General features: G+C 47.5%; 1 protein-coding gene across 4 annotated transcripts in view; it reads right to left on the reverse strand.

Moving 5' to 3' along the window:
* AMOT (angiomotin) overlaps window positions 1-17,693 on the reverse strand; it is a 60,124-nt gene extending 42,431 nt beyond the window's left edge. For 2 of the 4 annotated variants that reach the window (XM_087877726.1, XM_060692025.2), the window contains exon 1: window positions 17,481-17,693. The gene's annotated coding sequence lies outside the window, so the exon portion shown is untranslated. Of the gene's footprint in view, window positions 1-8,545; window positions 8,957-17,480 lie in introns of those variants that run through there. The other 2 variants (XM_060692026.2, XM_060692024.2) reach the window with 2 other exon arrangements.
* Between the last annotated feature and the right edge of the window lie 49 nt (window positions 17,694-17,742).

The following is a 17,742-nucleotide window of genomic DNA, read 5'->3' on the forward strand; positions in this document are numbered from 1 at the left end:
GAGTGAATCTAACTTCCCCATTGACTTTGCTTGTCAGAAGGCACAGAAGATGGTCATATGACCCCAGGACACTGCGACCGTCATAACAACGTGTCAGTTGCCAAGCACCCAAATTTTGATTCTGTGGCCCTGGGGAGGTTGCAACAGTTGTAAGTGTGAAAAACGCTCCAAAGTCATTTTTTTCAGCGCCACTGTCGAATAGTCACTAAATGAATTGTTGTAAGTCAAGGACTACATATTTGTAGCTGCTCCGGCGCAGGGGCCCTCGTCATCACTGGATCCACACAAAAGCTGTAATGGAAATTCTTGGACATGAGGACCCAGGCACTTCTCATTTTCAAGTCACTTATTATTAACACGTTGTGTGAATCCAACCAACTGCATCTCATTCAATACAAATCCCGGCTTGGATGACTTTGTTTCGAGCACAAACCCAGATTTCTGCCCCCAAGAAATCCCACTGGTGAAGTTGGTGGCACTTTTATTCGTTAATTCAATCAATAAAGTTATATCCCACCCTTCATCCAGAAGTTCAAGGCAGCTTTTAAGTTCAATGTCTTGGTTTTTTTCCCCCCCAACTTCAGCAACTCTGATAAGGCCCAAGAATTCTGGGAGATGAAGTCCACTTGCTGAGGTTGAAAAACACTCTCCCCCCCCCTTTTAATCCTGTAAGAAACCCGGGGATAGAATGATGCTGAAACAAGGTCTGGCCTGGGATCACTGAACAGACCACCGAGAAGCAACTGGGCCTAGACTCAAGGGCTGCAATTGATGTGACTTTAGGGTTCTAAAGCACATTATTCTGACCTGGTGACCCAGCTCCCCCTTCTGTGTTTTTTGTCAAAATACGTAGGCTTCATCTACTACAGATGTGGCGTGAGTATTTGAAATGTTGTCATTTAAAAAATATTTTTAAAGTAAAATGATTCAGAGTGCCAAAAGTTGTCATTTTGCAACTGGCTTTTGATGAGGGGGGCTATTGCCCCCTACCCATTCAGCCCGTTCCCAATCTCCCTCTGCTTTTCCTGAGTCCAGAAAGATTAAAAAATAAAAATAAAATAAAGGAGACGTGCTCATTTTCTGAAACAGAAACCATCTTGCAGAAAGCTCCTGTTAGTTAGTTAGTTTAGTTAGTTTATTATATTTATATACCGCCCTTCTCCCGAGGGACTCAGGGCGGTGAACAGCCATGGTCAAAACAATATACAACAAAAATTAAATTAAATAATTCAATCATTCGGCCAAATTTAAAATATCCAACTAAAATCATTTTTTGATTTTGTTGGAGGCAGAATGGCCATGTGCCCTCCAGCAAGGAAGAAATCTTGCCAGCTGAAGAAGGTTTTGCACACACACCCCCCCCCAGGAGTTGTAGTAAAACAGAGGAAAACTGACATAACCTCAATGTAAATAAATAGAGGAAGTTACCCTTGGAGCACTAAAGAGAAAACTCCCAAACACTCTCATCATTTTGAAGAGTAGGCTTGTTGTCAATAACCCCAACTCTGCTCTTTGGTCCAACAGTCTGCAGCCAATCCCTGCCATGTATACGGCAGGGTGTATGAAATGTTTGGGTATGACTTCCAACATGGAAAAAGCTTGAGAGCTCCTGCCTGTGCTGGGATAAAGCACCTGTTTTTGGTACCACTGGCTCCAGTTTCTATTTGAATGGGGAAAGAAACAAGTTTGGGGACCCTCTGGCCCACGGGCCCCCAACCCTGAGCGATTACTGCTGGCCAGGGTGGATTTGATTTAAATCGAGTTGATTTAAATCACAGTTTAAATCATGATTTAAATCACTAGTAAAAAGGCTTGATTTAAATCAACTCGATTTAAATCATAATTTTTAAAGAGCAACTGCCATCTCTGCTACTCCTTTGACCCACTGTTGACTCACTGATAGTCCCAGTGTTGCAGAATATACAGCCTCACGCTACAGAACTAAGCTCCATTTCATGCTGAATAAACTAAATTATTTATGTATCTTAAATAGAAAACTATCTTACGATAGATTTTTACCCCAAAAGTTTTTTATTAAAATAAATTCAATAAAAATAAAAAAAAATCTGATTTAAATAAAAAAAATCCGATTTAAATAAAAAAAATGTGATTTTTTTTTGATTTTTTTAAAAAAAATCAATGATTTTTATCCACCCTGATCTAAATAGAACCATTGGCTAAGACGGAAGAAGCCACGTTTCCCTCAAAGCGTTACAAGATAGGGTGACAAACACTACTAACTTTTGGATAGCTTTAAAAGAGGACTCGATCAATTTGGGGAAGATGTTGATATCAATATAAGTTTTAGTCTCAGACGCACAACGTGCACTTATTTAATGCTTGGGCTTCCATTCACTCTAATCATAACAACTCTGAGCAGCTTAAAAATACCCCACGTAGTAATTTGGGTGAAAACACAACCAAGTGGTTTTTTAAAAGCCAGGGACACGTCCTCCCTCTAGAGCCTCCTTCAGCTGAAAGGTTTTGGCCTTGACTTGCTTCTGCTGGACATGCATTTGGGGAAAAAGTAACACCAGAGGACCTTCCTGGTTTTGGTGGTTGGTCTGGAATCGATGATAAGGCAGGCCAGGATGACATCACCTTGTAGCTTGACCATCAGCGGTCAGAGAAATAGCCTGGCTTTATGCTTCATCCTAAGCCAGGGGTCTCCAACCTTGACAACTGTAAGACTTGTGGACTTCAACTCCCAGAATTCCTCAGCCAGCTTTGCTTGTGGACTTCATCTCCTTTGCTGAGGAATTCTGGGAGTTGAAGTCCACAAGTCTTACAGTTGTCAAGGTTGGAGACCCCTGTACTAAGCTATGAATTTAAACTATAACTTAGCTTTCCTTGACCATGAAGTTCAGACTAAAATGGAACAGCAATCAGTAAAGTTGGCTCCATACAGCTAAAGCTAGCTAAAAGCAATAAACCATGTCTTAAACTTAACTTCTACCATTCACACAGCCCTGTCTGATGAAGGCAATTTTTTTTTCTGAATAAGGCTTAGTATGGCAAGTATTCTTACTTGTTTCTTAATGGGTTTTTTAAAAAAAAATTATGAGCATTCATGTAGCCAATTTTAATGTTTTAAAGCAATCTTACCGCCTTATCTGAATGTTACTTGTATTGTTAACTGCCTTGAACAGAAGTTGGATGGACACAAGCATACCAGCAGCAATGGCCGGAAGACTGATTTGTGGGCCAGCAAAACTCAGAAAGGGGGGGGAGAGGGGGAGGGGAGTGCTACAATTGCTGCATCCATCTGTGGAAGCAGTTTTCTGTTCTGCTGCTTCATAATGTACAATGGATAATGATAGCAAGCTTTTTTATTAAGAGTTCAATTTTCCCTTAAGGAAAATCTGTGCAGTATGACGACTTGGAAAACTGGCTTTTTAAAAAGTAGGTTATTAAGTGCAAAAAAACAGCCTGGAATCAAACTTGGCTTTTGCTGATTATGAAGACACATCTACGGTATTTTTCTTGGTGAGAAAAACGAAACGGTTTGCTGCTCCCTGGGATATTTTGTGGCTTTTCAGTTTAGCCCAGAGCCCCAGGGCTCTTCCAGGGCCTCTCTCACTCAACTGCGCATCAAGTTCAACCTGCTCAGCGTATGCCCTGATTATCCTTTTTCTGCTAAGCCCTCAGCCTCTTTCTCACCTGGGAAGGTGAGACTCTGGAGATAACCAGAGATAGATTAAGGCATGCAGACACTCACAGCAGGAGCTGCCCAAGGCGACTTCCACCCTCTCCTCTTGTGCTCCGTGACAGTCATTTCAACAGAAGCTGGGAGGACCTTCCTTGTGCCGCAGGGCACCATTGGGACAGGAAGCAAAGCTTCCACCTGCCAAAGTGACTGGGCCGCCCAAAGGCCTCCTCAGGTTTTAATCAAACCATCTTTGTTAATGATTCAAGATGTTGGTTACCACCTTTAAAGTGCTCCATGGCATTGGACCTGGATACCTTCGAGAGCGTCTTCTGCCACCAGTAGCCTCCCACCGGCCAGTCCGCTCCCACAGAGAGGGTCTCCTCAGGGTGCCATCGGCCAAATTATGTTGGCTGGCGACACCCAGGGGGAGGGCCTTCTCTGTGGGGGCTCCAACCCTTTGGAATGAACTGCCCCGAGATTCGGAATATCCCTGATCTCCGTGCTTTCCGCCGTGCCCTCAAAACCTTGTTGTTCCGCCAGGCTGGGTTATCAAGATAAAAATGGTTTTTAAGGTTTTAATCGGTCAGCACCTTTTATCACCTATGGTGGACCTGCCCTGAGACTAAAAAGTACTGGTCCAAAATCCAACATTGGCTCTGTGAAATAACAGGACAGGAGGTAGCCCTAGTTCCGGAACTTTTCCTCCTAGGCATAACTGAAGAGGGCTTAAACAACAACAAAACCCAACTGATAATTCAGATTATAACTGCGGCTAGATTAGCCTTCGCAAAATGGTGGAAAAACAAACTTATACCCTCAGAAGAAACTCTAATAAATAAGATCTTAGAGTGCGCAGAAATGGCGAAACTGTCAGGCGAGTTAAAAAATGAGGACAACTTAAGATATTATGATGTATGGGGTATCTGGTACCACTGGCTTAAAAATAAGACGAAAACATGACTTTAGAATTTTGACCTGGCACATCTACTATAGCCATATTGTATAGTATCATGTATAGTTAAGATTGAAGCCTTATTTTCCCCAATTTTTGTTTTATTATATTGTAATTACACTGTACCTTCGAAAGCAGAGATGGATTGTACATTCTCTTTTTTGTTTTGGAAAAATCAATAAAAAATTTAAAAAAAAATGGTTTTTAAAAATGGGATTTTAAATTTGGGGTTTTAAATTGAGCCTATCATTTAATAATTTTAATTATTTTTAAATTTTGTCTGTCTTTGTGCTTTTAATCAGGCTGTACACCGCCCTGAGACCTTCGGGAGAAGGGCGGTATAGAAATAAAATAATAAAATAAAATAAAATAAAATAAAATAATGTGACACAAGGGGGGAATCTATGATGGGGACGTAATCCCCTTTGCCAAGTTTAATTTAATAAAGGATAAATATCAAAGAAATTATGGTAATTCTTTCCTGGCCTATCTTTTACTTTTTGAAGGGGACTCAAAAAACCTAGTCTGGCTCTAAAGCCAGCCTCTGAGCCCTAACTAAATGGCACCTCTTAGTGCCGAGGAAGATCACCTTTATGAAAATTGACATTTAAAGTTCAAAGCTCACCAGGCACAAGGTTGACTCAGCCTTCCACCCTTCCGAGATGGGTAAAAATGAGGACCCAGACTGTTGGGGGCAAGAAGATGCTGACCTTGTAAACCGCTTAGAGAGGGCTGTAAAAGCACTACGAAGCGGTATAGAAGTGCTACTGCTATAATTTTTAACAGGCAAAGAGGAACACATAATGTCACAGGAATGCCTTTTGAAAAAGGGATTGTTTTTGCTTTAGTTTTTGATGGTGCTAAATCAGGTTAACATTTACTGTAGAGGGACAACAGATGCGATCGCCTCTTATGCAATGCCCTCTGACATCAATGGCCTAACTTCTGGGAAAGGGTGGCCAAAAAGAATTGAGAGCACTTGTGCGACCACAGGATGCCCAAATTTCTACAGGGGAAGTGAAGAGGCCTGGAAAAGATTCAGCAGGTGCAACATCCAGGTCTTCCATTATTGAGGACGTGCATTTAACTCGCACCAGAATCTTCAGAAGAAACACAGAACTGTACTAGAGGCAAGTAATTTTCTGTTTTTGCAACAACAGCACCAAAAAGAGAGAGCCTCCTGTGGATTTCTCCCAAATGAGGAGACACAATCCTTGAACAGCATTCAGGTAAGGCTAAATTCCTGGCGCCTACTGCTTGCCACTGATCAGCAGCTGGTTTCAGCCTGGATCTCCATCAACCACCTGGAGCTGGAAAAGGTAGTTCAAGGTAGGAGAAAGCTATCCAATTCTCTAAGCCATCTGGGTGGCTCTGGAATGGCCCCAGGGCAGCTTCTTCGCTTTGAGGGTAGAAAGGAAATAACATTTAACCCAGCTTCACTCAAGGAGCCACTTGCCAGATAGAAAAAAATAAAGAGTAGCTGTTGTGGAGCTTAAACAGAACAAATTGCATCCTGGGAATAAGTAGTTCCTCATTCTCTAGCTGGGAACAAAAAAAATGCAACTAAGTGATCATACCGAATAAGCAACAGATCGCAGATATGCAGATTGCAAACCTTTTTTAAATCTGATTGCAAACCTGGAATAAAATGTCTTCCCAATTTTAGGCAGTATTATATACTACCCACTTCTTTACTTATGAAGGCAGCCCTCAATTTATGACCACAATGGAGCCCAAAATTTATGTTGCTAAATGAGAAATTTGTTAAGTGACTTTTTACAACTTTTCCCGCCACAGTTGTTAAGTGAATCACTGCAGTTGTGAAATTAGTAATCCAGTTGTTAAGTGAATCTGGCTTCCCCATTCACTTGGCCTGTCGGCAGGTTGCAAAAGGAGATCACCTGACCCCGGCACACTGCAACCGTCATAAATGTGAGTCCATTGTCAAGCATATGAATGTAAATCATGTGACCATGGGGGATGCTGCAACGGTTCTTTGTGTGAAAAATGGTCGTAAGTCACTTTTTACAGTGCCGTTGTAACCTGTCACTAAGTGAACTGTCGTAAGTCAAGGACTACCTGTACTTGAACCTTCAAATATCCAATCTATTTTAAACAGAACTGTGTCCACTCCAAGGAAGAAATTACGCCCATTATCCTTAGACATCTAGTATCAGAGGTGTACTTCACAAAATCAAAAAACTGTATATCGAGTACAGTCAAAACTTTCTACAGCATGACTCAACGGGCACCCATGAGATGTGAGGGGAGCTCTGCAACATGAGCTAAGGGAGATTATGGGAATTCAAATCCAACGGTACAAATGTCCAAGACATCGTCCTAAAGAAAGCCAGCTAAAATGGTACCCGTCATCCGTCTTTCTTAAGAAGTGCTTTTGTTAAAAACTAATTATTTTTACCAAAAAGTTGCTGCTCAATGAACTTGGTGGCTCATTTTTAACCATTTATAATAACAAGCTAGCATTCCGCCAATAAACTTCTCCAAGCAATGGCTTTCCCACTGCAACGGCAACAAAGGTTTGTGGTGGAAGTGATGTGTCGGTGTAGCAAAAGCCCAACGGCTTAAGATTCCCCATCGGAGCCGCTCTTGCAGGCCAAGCAGAGCAAGGGCCGGGCCTTGCCCACTGGACCAACCCTTTCCAGGCCTGTCTATCCCAAATTCAAGGAAAGAGCCCGGCCGGCGTCACACCCTAACGTGAGAACTCAGAAGCCACTTGTGGGGTGGAGCACCTGCCCCACAGCATTCCTCTTCTCCCTGCCCTGCCTCCCAGCCTGGGAATAAGATGGAGCTTCCCGATATCTACGGGAAGAAGTCTACGACGGGGGTCTGCAGCCTTGGCAACACCAAGCCTGCTGGACTTCCACTCCCAGAATTCCCCAGCCAGCTTTGCTTTGCTGGCTGGGGGAATTCTGGGAGTTGAAGTCTTCCAGGCCTAAAGTTGCCAAGGGCGGAGAGTCCTGCTTTAGGACAGTGTTTCTCAACCTTGGAAGCTTGAAGATGAGTGGACTTCAACTCCCAGAATCCCCCAGCCAGCGTTGCTGGCTGGGGGATTCTGGGAGTTGAAGTCCACCCATCTTCAAGCTACCAAGGTTGAGAAACACTGCTCTAAAAGGATGCAAATGACCAGCTGTCTGCAAGGAATAGTTTCACTTCTCATCCAAGAAGCTTCTCTTGACAGGATAGTGGGGAATGGAAGGATTTATACTCCTTGCAGACAGCTGGTCATTTGCATCCTTTTAGAGCAGTGCTTCTCAACCTTGGAAGCTTGAAGATGGGTGGACTTCCACTCCCAGAATCCCCCAGCCAGCGCTGCTTTGCTGGCTTGGCTTTGCTGGCTGGGGGGATTCTGGGAGTTGAAGTCTTCCAGGCCTAAAGTTGCCAAGGGCGGAGAGTCCTGCTTTAGGACAGTGTTTCTCAACCTTGGAAGCTTGAAGATGGGTGGACTTCAACTCCCAGAATCCCCCAGCCAGCGCTGCTTTGCTGGCTTGGCTTTGCTGGCTGGGGGAATTCTGGGAGTTGAAGTCCACCCATCTTCAAGCTTCCAAGGTTGAGAAGCACTGCTCCAGGAGGTGGTCGGTTGGTGCCACCGACCCAGATGCCAGCTGGCGTCCCTTCCCAAGAGGGCCGGGGGGCATCCGACGCTCCCGTTCACTTCTCCGCTCCAGGCACCCAAGACGCCTGCCTGCTGCTGCGGCGGCCAGAGGCCAAGGTCGCCGTCCCCGGGACCGACGCCACCCTCCCCGTCCCGGCGCAACGGAGCGGAAAGCCGCCTGCACGCCTGGCGCAGAGCCAAAGCCGCCCGGCCAGGGAAGGCCGCCGTCGGTCAGCCGCGTAAAAGGGCGTCGGAGCCCCGTGGCGAAGCGCTTCTTTCGGGGAGGGGGCTCCGCTCCCGAACCGGCCCCTTCTTCGGGGCATCGCCTTACCGGGAGGACGGAGAGGAGGAGGCGGCGCTCTTGCGGGCGGGGGAAAAGCGGGCGCGCAGCCCCGAAGGCTCCGGCAACGGCCCCGGCCAGCAGCCCATCGCCGCCGCCGCGTCCGCAGGAAGCCCGGCCGGAGGAGGAGGAGAGGCAGGCAGGGCGGCCACCCGACGTCTTCAGCGCCGCGCCCGGGGCGCCATGGCTGGGCGGGCAGCAGCGAGGTTGGCGAGCCCGTCGCCCCGCGCTGCAGCTCTCCCCGCTCGCCACGCCAGCGGGGCGGGCAGGAAAGGATGCCCGGAGCCCCCCGACGCCCCTTCACTGGCCGCGCCCGCCCCGACGCCGACGCCGGTTGGCCGCCCGGCCTGCCACTCCCGCCCCTGGAGAAAGCGGGGGGGGGGCGCCAAACAAGGCCCCATTGTCCCCGCCGGGAAGGAAGGAGGGAGCCCCGCGCGCCCCCCGCAGGCCGAGCACCGGCGGCCGCTGCAGGAAGGCAGCCCAAAGGGCCGGAGGGGGCGCCCGCCAAGTGCCAGGACCCGAGAAAGCTCGGCTGCCCGGTCGCCCTGGTTACAAGCACCGCTCTGAATGGGACCCCCGCCCCTCTTGCCTGCCAGGGAAGAAGGGGGAGGGGGAGGGGGAGGGAGAAGCCTCTGCCCCAAATACCTGCAGGAGCCCCCAGCCTCTGACCTCCCCGGGACCCCCAGTCCCTGCCCTGCTCAGCTGCCTTCGCCATCCCCAAAGAGCCCCCATCCTCACCCCGGTTGGGACCCCCCTTGCTTTGCACCAAGAGCCCAAGAAGGCCTTGCAAGGCAAGCAGGATGGGCAACTCTCTGCCTCTGCCCCTCCTCACCGTCCCCCGGCCTACCACCACAAAGCCAAGGGTGGGAAGAGGCCGGACCCCCCCAGCCACAATGGGAACGTTTCCCCCAGAAAGAGGCCGGGCGGTTTCCTTCTTGCAAGCATCATCCCTTCCGGACATTTTGATCCCAGAACACGCATGCAGGCCCCTGGGTTAAAGCGACAAAAATGGCCGAGCCTCTTACCGGACGGTGGTTTTTAAAACCGGGACCAGTGGACTATTGCACAATAACCGTGGGAGATGAATTGGAGTGGCCGGGATAAGGGCAATACGGAGTCAGGGGAACCTGCATACATCTTCTCAACCCGATTTTAGATCAAAGCGTTTTCCAAAATAGTTGCATACTTTCAAATTGCCAACCTCTCTGCATCAGGGCGGACAGTCAGAAGCTGAAAAAGGGAGAAACACAGGCTGTGTTCCAGCTGAGCCTTGACCAGGGACCGGCTTACATTTTTGCACAGAAAGACAGCGAGGAGGCCTGAGATGTGGAAGTGGCCTCCTGAAGGGCCGTCACAGGGCAGGGGGTGAATTACATCTCGGTAGGTAGAAATGGAGCAGCAGCGAGAGACACATCTAGAGTCCACCTTAGGAGGAGTTTTCGGGTTATGAGAGCCTGCCTCCTGGAGTGGAGGGGGGGGGGGTCCATCACTGGGGAGAGGGGCTGTTCCAAGAAGATTGGATGGTCATTGGTCTGGAATGATTCAGGGATTTATGACATTCCAGCTTCCAAAATTGGAAACATTTCCCATCCTATCACAATGCACAGTTCCCTTGGCCAGAGTTAAAATCAAAAACTGGGCCTGGTGGCTCAGCAGACTAAAGCACTGTGATTAACACCAGCTGCCTGCAATTTCTGCAAGTTCAAATCTCCCCAGGCTCAAGGTTGACTCAGCCTTCCATCCATTCTAAGGTGGGTAAATTGAGGACCCAGTTTGTGGGGGCAATAAGTTGACTTTGTATAAATATACAAAAAGTATGAAGGCTATTGCTTAGTGCATTGTAAGCTGCCCTGAGTCTCCGGAGAAGGGCGGCATATAAATCAAATCAAAAAAAAAAAAAAAAAAAGCTTGCAACTATTTTGTAAAGCCGTAATTCTCATAGTGTTTATTTCTATGAATCTTGTTGTATGTTTTTTTTCAACCAGCACAAAATGGCCACTATTTCTTTTGATGCTTTTTTATGTGACTGGCTGATCCTAAGGAGGGAATCAGAAAAGGTTAAACCAGGCTGTGTTTCATAAAGCACAGAATAAGTGCCCGTCTCAGCCATTGTTGAGGGGGTTTGGCAACCATCTTCCTTTCAATGGAAGGAAACAAGAGCGTGCTGAAGGTTTCGCTGAAGAAAGCCTGGTCTGAGGACTTGAGCCAAGCAGGAAAAGAGCAAAGAAAGAAAGCAGGACATCCCAGGCCTCTTTTGCCAAGTCCCCCCCACCCCACCCCGCCCCTCCAGCCTTCCCAAGCCATGGCATATACTCCAAGGGCTGGCTAGAGAAAGGAAGTCTGCAATTTTTCCATGAATAGATCATGCTACAATGTCAGAATGCAGGAAACGCCACAGGAAGAGCGCTGAAAAAACCACTCCGTTCCAGCCAGCTTTTCAAGTTGCACAATGAAGCAAAAGGTTACTTCGGATCCAGAGAAAAGAACACAGAGCAGAAGGATGACTTTGGAAACCATCAGTCAAGAAGGCCCCAAAGGCCTTTTGTTTCTGATGCCACCGTCCAGAGGAATGCAGCTAGAAGAGAAACACCTCTGGTTAGGCGGGGAGAGGCTGGCCAAGAGGGGTGGGGCTGGACAAAAGCACCCCAAAGGAAAGCGCCACACGGCCCCTCAGATTCACCACCTCCACCATTTTCCAGAGGGGCAAATGTTACTGTTTTTGGCAGCCAAATCGACTGACTCTTGCAGCACCTTAAAGATGAACGTCTGAAGTGTTATGTAAATGTTTTGGGGGTCAGTCCCACAGGTAAGAGTCCAACTGAGCAGTGGGGAGAGTGGAAAGGATGGGAGGCAACCAAACTCCTCTAAGGTCAGGCACAAAGCAACAGGGCACGCATTTTGTACACTGAAGAACCAGGAGGGCTAAGAAGTTGCACCCCGTTTCAAGGGAATCCTCCAATAGAGGTAGTCTTCCATTTATGACCATTCACTTAGCGACCATTAAAAGTTACCACAGACCTCTCCAGGGCTACTTATGACCTGGATTCAGGTGGCCACCTTCTCCCATGCCTTCTCAGGTGATCACATTGCGGGCACTCAGAAACCAGACAGCTTTTTACAGTACTCCCGTGGTCACGCAACCATGATCTATGACCGTGATGGTGAACACGTGGAGCCATATCTGTGGGCACACGAGCATTGCCCTAGCTCAACTCCAGCGCACATGCATGCACTGGCCAGCTAATTTTTGGGCCTTCGGGGCCAACCAGAAGTTGGGAAACGGACTTTTCCAGCCTCCGGAGGGTCTCCGGGGGGATGGGGAAGGCTGTTTTCACCCTCCCCAGAATCCTAGAAAGCCTCTGGCGCCTGGGGAGGGCAAAAAACAGGCCTACCGGGCCCACCGGGCCATCGCATGCCAAAAGCAGGGGGAGTGAGGATGGGTCACGCATGCATGTGCAGTGGGTAGGACGCATTGAATTATAGGTGTGGGCACATGTGCACACAACCCCTCCGCTCTCCTCTCACTTTTGGCACATGACAGCAAAAAGGTTAGCCATCACTGATCTATGACATTTCTTTGTTCCTAATGAACCAGTGTCTGTATGTAACAGATATTTACTTGTCTCAGTTACAAAACACGCAGCATTTAAATACAGAGCTGCAAAATCTCCTAACGCATTTGATAGAATCAGGCAAATGGTGCTCGGCCATCAGCATATATTTACAACAGATACCCACAACACACCTGGAATCATGTGATCACAATTTGCAACCTCCCCAATTGTCTTCCACCAAGTAAAGCCAATGGGGGAAGCCCAACTTGCCTAACAACTGTATGATGCGTGTAACAAGTGCAGTGACTCACTTAACCACCATGGCAAAAATGTTATAATATCAGGTGTGACTGAACAACCATCTGGCTTACCAAAAGAAACTCTAGTGCCAAGTGTGATTGTAAGTCAAGGCCTAAAGTGGCCCTCAGTCCGTGTCTTACGCTGTAGCAACAGCAACAGCAAGAAAACAATAGGCTTCTTGGGTCTGTAGGATGGTTTTTTTGTTAAAAACCTCCAGGTTCACATCTCAAAATCCAAGAACCACTTCAAAATAAAGGAAGCTTGATAGTAGACATTCACAGAAATAAGGATTAGAATGCCTTTGAGTTCCAAATCAGTCAAATCGTGGTTTTCGATAAAAGCTGTATAAAAATAAATCAATAGTTGAATAAAATCACCGTTAACTTTTTTGTTAATTTCAATGGTCTAATAAGATAGCAGTGAATTGTTAATATTATTAAAATGGGGAGAAACTCCTGCCAATCCACCACAAACCAGTCCAAGATTTATCACTGGATTGGCCTTCAACTCGGCTATCTAGGCATCAGCAACCAGAAATAGGAGTATTGCCACAAACGTTAAGACCAGCCGAATTGCTCAAGTGACTGTTAGACAAATGCATGGAAGGCAGGATCAAAGGACAGCTTTTAGAGCAGCGTTTCTTAACCTTGGAAGCTTGAAGATGGGTGGACTTCAAGCTACCAAGGTTGAGAAACACTGTTTTAGAGCCACAAAGGCTAAATGGAACCCATTTAGGATCGGAAACAGTGAGCAACCCACGGGGGAGAATTCTTCAGTCAAGTCTGATTCTTGATTTATGGGCCTGATCTCTCCCCATTTTCCAATCTTGCACTATTCCAAGCTCAGGAACTTCCCTAAAATATCTGATTAGCCACTGCTGGAGAACAGATGATTGAGCTGAAGGGTCTTCAACTGAATCCAGATAGGAGATTCTCATTGAATCACAGCATTGGAAGAGACCTAAAAGATCATCAAGTCCACCCTCCTTCACACTCTTAACATTCTACCTCTCTAAAACAATCTAATTAATTGGTTGGGTTTTCCTTTTGTACTGTCTAGGCTAGACAGTTGACCGACCTCTTCTAAGACTATCTGTACTCTAAAGTCATGCCAAAGGATTCAGACAAGTTTATCCATGGGAAAAGGAGAGCAATAAGGCTGATAAGGGAACAGAGCTCTGCAGAGAATGAAAGCACTGTTTTGAACCTGATGGTGAGAAGATGAGAATCTGCTTCATAAACCTCTTGAGGAATTACAGAGGACATAGCCACGACCTATCCTCAAGTTCCAGATGGAAAATAATGGATCGAAGTTACAGGAAAAGAGATACCAGTAGAACATCAGTAAAAATAGTTCAACAGTTTCATTAGATCCATTCAAGAAGAAAAAGGACATCCCTCTGTCTGGGATGCTTTAATTTAGGGTCCTGCATGGAACAGGGGCATGTAGATGACCAGCCTGAGGGATGGGTTAAACCTGTCAGTCTGGAGTCCCTACATCCCTGGAAGAGACCGAAGATCAACCCCCATCCCCCAAATCCATCAACTTTTAGCTGGTGCCAATTTGCTTTGATCCTGCCAGATCTGCCATCTTCGGCTTAGGACCTTGCTTGCAAACTGCCATCAACTATTGGAAGGGGGGAGGAGAGGAAAGGGGCACTAAACGTGTATTGGAGTAGAGCTGAGAAATAGGGAGGGGGGATGACAGGTTTGACAGAAGCCAGAGGTGTAAGAAACCAGTCTTCAAGGCCAATGAAGCTTGGGAATGGAATACGAATTGCACCAAACATCCAAGCGGCTCCCAAAACACCTAGATGGCACATCACTGGTCAAAGACGAACTGGTCAAGGGGAAGGGATGAAGGGGAAAAGTCTGTAACTTTAGCAAAGCCCACACAGATGTTCCACTGGCTGCTTTAAGTGTGGGAAGGAAGGGTACCAAGCTGCCGACTGCCAAGTCGCGCATCCAGCCCAAAAAGTACCTGCAGGGCCTGTCAAGAAGCCAACAAAGCCAGTGCCAAGGGCCAGAGAGATGGCCCTGGAGGGAGTGGAGTGGAGGCCGTTGAGTTCACCTCATCAACCAAGAGAACTCCAACTGTTTCACTCCCTTAAAAGTTAGAGGAAAGAGAATTTTAGTAGTACATAGACGTACTGTCTTTTGTGGATCTCACCCTATCATAAGAAAGTCCAGAGAGAAGTGATTACTTTTTAAGTATGGAGACAGAGAAGAGAGGTTGGGAAAAACATCTGAGGGATCAATTCTCCTATGAACTATAAACCAGTCCAATTACTTAGGTTCACAGACCTCAGAAGAGACTCCTTGGATTTGCTTGAAGTTTCCCTATTTAGCATCCTGGAGAGGGTCTTTTCCCATGTGGCCCCTAGGATAGCGAAAACTTTGCTCAAGGAGGTGCATTCGGTCTCCATGTTCCCAGTTATCATCATCATCATCATTCTACCCATTATCTATCCACTGCAGGATGAAGGCCTCTTCCGCATGTTTCCAACCCAGACGGTCCTGAGCTTTCTTTTGCCAATTGGGCCCACGATGCGTGCTGATGTCATCCATCCAACTTGTTTTAGGTCTCTTTTGTGGACACTTTTGATCCAGTGGGATCCATTCTATGACCACCTTGGTCTACCTGCCCTCAGTTCTTCTTGCTATGTGACCTGCCCATTTCCATTTCAATTCTTTGATTCTCTTGATGGCATCATCTACTTCTGTTTGTTCTCTAATCCATGTGCAGGTCTTTCTCTCTCGTCTCGAGCATGTCTCTTTCCATGGCTCTTTGCGACACTCGTAGCTTTTGTATGGATTGTGAGGTTAGTGTCCATATCCACTGGCAGATGTTAGAGCAGGTAGCACCCAGTGATCGAAAACTTTTCTCTTCAGGCATAGGGGGAGGTTGTTCTTGAAAATTATGCTTAGCTTGCCGAATGCCTGCCAACCACATTCTGTTCAATTTCCTTTACTGTATTGCCTTCCATTGAGATCCATTGGCCAAGGCCTATGTAGTGGTCTGCTACATCTAGTTCAGAGGTCTTCAAACCTGGCAGCTTTAAGACTTGTGGACTCCAACTCCCAGAGTTGGAGCATAGCTGGCTGGAGAATTCTGGGAGTTGGAGTCCACAAGTCTTAAAGCTGCCAGGTTTGAAGACCTCTGATCTAGTTCTTCTCCAGATATTAATTTTTTTTCTTTCTTTAGTGAATTTATTGAACATAACCTGGCTCTTTTTCAGGTTTATTTTTAAGCTGAATGGTTCTCCTGCTTCGTGCAGCTCGCCTTTGTAGCTCTTCTAGATCTTGTGAGAAGAGATCATCATCTGCAAATCTTAAGCGACTGAAATAGGCTCCATTGATTTTTATTCCATCTTTTGCCCAATCCAGTTTGTGAAATACTTCTTCAAGGCAGGCTGAGAAAAGAATAGGTGATATTGTATTGCCTTGTCGTACACCTCGTTCTATGTCGATTTCCACTTTAAAGTCATTAAAGCAAACTATCGCCATTGTTTTTTCATAGATTGATTGTAGTAAGTTTATGTAAGCCGTGTCTATGCCTTGGTTGAACAATGCCTTAATGACTGCTTCCTGGAATATGGAGTCAAACACCTTTTCGTGGTCAATGAAAGCCACGCACAGAGGCATGGTATTGTTGTGCCTTTAAGTGACTTGCTGGACACCTGGATATGACCCATCGTGCTGTAGCCACTTCTGAAGCCTGCCTGCTCCTTTGGCTGTGCATTATTTAATGTTCTCTATATTCTTTTTGCTATTATCTTGGTAAAAACCTTGTAGACGACGGAGAGAAGGCTTATCGGGCGATAGTTCTTTAAGTCATCTTGGGGCCCTTTCTCGTGTGCAAGAATCATTTCAGCATTTTCCCATGCACTCTCCCAGAATTTTGCTAAATCTCATTCACCACCACTCCAAGTGTCCATTTTTCATTTGGCCTTGGTAGTGATTGAATTGTTTTTACCCTTCTGTTTGATCCTTTCTATCTCTTCTGGCTATAAGTTGCTGGAGTGTTGCATGAGGAGGAAGGGGAGGTAATAAGTAAGTGGACAGGTAGCGAAAGAACCCAAACTGCCGGCAGAGAAAAGTGTGCGGTGAAGTGCAGAAAATAGGCTTGCCCTGTTTTTAGTGCGGGAGGGAAGCTTCTCCATCCATTCAAGTCCTGTTCGCTCACATAGGGCTGCTCTCCTCAGGGTTCCGACGGCGAGCCAATGTCACCTTGCTGTGCCCAGGGGTAGGGCGTTCTCTGTGGGTGCTCCCACCCTCTGGAATGAACTACCTATTGGGCTCCGGACGGCTCCTGATCTCCGTTCCTTCCGTCGGGACCTGAAGACTTGGCTGTTCAAACAAATAGGCTGAGACTGATTCCGGGTTTTATTAGTTACTATTAATTAGTTATTTGGATTAAATTATGATTTTATTGTGCTTGTTTCTTAACTTGTGTTCGCTGCCCTGAGTCCTTCGGGAGAATGGCGGCATATAAATATATGTAATAAATAAATAAATCCCAGAGCAGAAAAGCTGGAAGCCTCAGCCCAGTCAGCCCTGGCCCAGCGGAGGGCAACTGCGCCGTTGCTGCCCCGGCCTTCTGCTCCAAATGGCGCCCATCGCTGCCAGGCACGGCATGACCACCTCGGGATGCCCCTTCGAGCCTCCAATGCCCAGGCTTGGCCTTGCCCAGAAGGCAGGGACGTCCTGGCTGCGCTGCCCCGCCCACGCCTCACCTGGCAGGTGCAGAAAGGCTTGCGTGCGTGCGTGTGTGTGTGTGTGTGTGTGTGTGTGTGTCTTTCCAGCCTCCAGGTGCGAATTCCCTTGGGGGGGGCAATCTGGCTCTTTTACAACCTGTGGACTTCAACTCCCAGAATTCCTGAGCCAGGTTGTAAAAGAGCCAGATTGCCCCCCCCCCTTTTAGGAGCCTTTTCCTTTTTCGCGGCGAAGATGCCCAGGCGGCCCCCCCACCCCACCCCCTTTCCCCCTCCCCCTCCCCCGGGGCAAGCCACTCCGCGGCCTTCCACAGCTGCAAAGCCCCCCCCCCACCCCGCTCCTTCCGGGCCTTCTTACCGCGCGCCTCCCGCTCGGCTCCTCCCGGGCTCCGGCGCCGCTTCCCCGGAAGAGAGGCGGAGGGGCGTCTTGGCTTTCCTCCGCCCCGCTTTCAATGAGGCTTCCCGGCATGCCTTGCCAAGGCCAGGTGTGCCCGCAAAGGCCTTCGGGAAATGGAGTTTCCCGCTCTCCCCCCCCTCCCGAGGCCTTTGCAAGGCCGAGCGGGAGGCCGATTCAGCCAGGCGCTTTGGGAAACTTGAGCCCCCGGCGGCTCTGCGGCCCT

The sequence above is a fragment of the Pantherophis guttatus genome, chromosome 12 (genome assembly GCF_059756535.1).
Source record: "Pantherophis guttatus breed Tessera chromosome 12, ASM5975653v1, whole genome shotgun sequence".
Taxonomy (NCBI): Eukaryota; Metazoa; Chordata; class Lepidosauria; order Squamata; family Colubridae; genus Pantherophis; species Pantherophis guttatus.